Genomic DNA, 2500 nt, shown 5'->3' with positions numbered 1-2500 from the left:
CAGTGATAGACATTTATTTACATATAACGTCACAAGCCATAGTCGAACAAGCATTTTTGAAAAAAAAAAAAAAAAAAAAAAAAAACAACAACAGCGAGGCTTCAGTTTAACCGCCTCAAACGCAGCCTGAACAATTTCAAGACAAAAATGCAGTTATCTTAAAAGATATATCATCAGCTAACTAAGATATATTATTACGTTTCCACAGGAGCGTTGACTGAATAGCAAAGTGCTTATCAAAGGCAAAAACCCACGACAGCGACGGAGTGAAACGGCAAATTAGTGAAACGACAAATTAATGAAACGAAAAATTAGTGAAACGACAAATTAGTGAAACGACAAATTAGTGAAACGACATGCACCAAGCAACACCAAGTTTGATTTCCCACAGCACGATAGCATCATCCTCCCCCCCTCCTAATTCCTAATCCTTCCGCCGTAACACAACCTTGGAATAAAGGGATCGTCGAGTTTGAACTTGATCTCCGTATGTCAAAAGAGGAGGACAATGATAGTCAGAAAGTATTACTCTCGCACACAGCAGGAATGGCGGTCCAAGATATCTTCAGCGCCTCGCCTGCATCAACACCGCCCATCACATATTATAAGGAGACAGTTAAGGCATATGAGGTGGTCATTATTCACCAAAGATAAAGTTTTCGGTATGAACGATTCCTATTACGTAATTGCACGCTGGATCAATCAGATACAATAGATGTTTATGTCATTAGATTGACGTGATTAGCTGCCACATGTAAATTAATAAAAGGGAAAAAAAGAAAGATTAAAAAAGAAGGAGAAAAGGGAAATGGAAATTAAAAGGAGAGGTAGAAAGAAAAATAGAAATAAATGAAAAGAAGAAAGAATATAAAAATAGTAAAAAGGAAAAGAACAAGACTAGGGAAAAAAGACCCCCCCAAAAAAAGGAATGAAAAAGAGGTTTGGAGAAAAAAAAATAATATGAGATAGACAGACAGACAGATAGCTAAAAAGAGAGACATACAGACAGACATATACAATGATAGATGATAATAGGAGAAAAGGAAAACACACGAATTTACCAAAAGTCCTTTTCATTATCTTGACCTAAAGCAGGGGTTCCCAAACTGGGGTACATGTACCCCCAGGGGTACATTTGCACGTTTCAGGGGGTACATTTGGTCTGAAGGAAACAATTACTTGCACAATACATGGTGTTGTAATCTGCACTCAGATTGCACTTTTCTCATTTTCTTTGTGTTGATTAGCACCACCTTTATTGAAATTTCTTGGGTGTAAGGTAATACCATTTGTTTTTACTATTATAAACCTCACATGGCTTGATCTGCAGTGTATCTGTTTCTGCCTTATCTGCAGGACTGAATGTGTGTTGAATTGGTAGTGATCCATTTATGTTGAGTTAGTGCGATGCATTAAAATAAGAATACCTGAGTTTTGTTCATTAATGTTTTGGATAATAATAATAAAAAGGTATGTATTGTATGTGCTGGATCAAAATATCAGTTACCTTAGTAATTGCTTTATTTCTGTTTTCATCATTTAAGATGCCTATGTAATCTAAACATGCAGACTCTTATAAACTTAAAATATCAAAATATTAAAATGTCCTTTTTTACTATTAAGCTTAATTTTTAGTGTTAGGGGTACATGGGAACCTATAAAAAGCCTAAGGGGTACTGAGGAACAAAAAGTTTGGGAACCCCTGACCTAAAGAAACAACACATCATAGGAGGTCTTCGGACTATTAGTGTGCTTTCGTTTTTTTCCTTTATTGTTTTGTTTGCAATTTGTGCAGTATGATTGCTTCACACATGCAGATAATACAGGTAGCTTATGTGATAATGCAGCCAGTGGAGTCGTTACTGATTATGGAGGCTGGGAATGATAAGTTTATGATGAAGGCAATGGTAGTAATGATGAAAGTAATAACAATAATGATAATGATAGTAATAGCAATGATTATAATGATAATAATAACAATATGATAATGATAGTAATAATAATGATAAGAATAGTGATTATGATAGCGATAATGGTAATGATTAATATTAATGATATTGATGATATTAACAATGAAAAAGACAACGACAGCTCATATAATATATCCCAATGTAATTTAATTCGACCTAAACCAAGGGCATTAAATGCGAGAGGTGTTTTTTCTGAATGTAATGAACATATTAACGTTGAATGCCGAAATGAAATACTATATAGAGGGATATAAATTACCGACCCTCTCATATTACTGTGTACAATAATACAATTGACTTCATTGGCCAATTAGGATCACAAACGCAATGAAAATATGAATTCGTCAAAATAAATATTTGAAAAATAACAGGTGGTTGCCTATATAAGATTACAGGCACACACACACACACACACACACACTCACACACACACACACACACACAAAACAAGGACACACAAAAGACACACACACACACACACACTACCCACAGAAGACAACACAACACCACGGGACATTAAAACACACACA

Source organism: Penaeus japonicus, unplaced genomic scaffold (genome assembly GCF_977035675.1).
Source record: "Penaeus japonicus unplaced genomic scaffold, GWHDUDI00000001_assembly GWHDUDI00000019, whole genome shotgun sequence".
Classification (NCBI taxonomy): domain Eukaryota; kingdom Metazoa; phylum Arthropoda; class Malacostraca; order Decapoda; family Penaeidae; genus Penaeus; species Penaeus japonicus.
Note: the sequence above shows the minus strand (reverse complement) of the source record.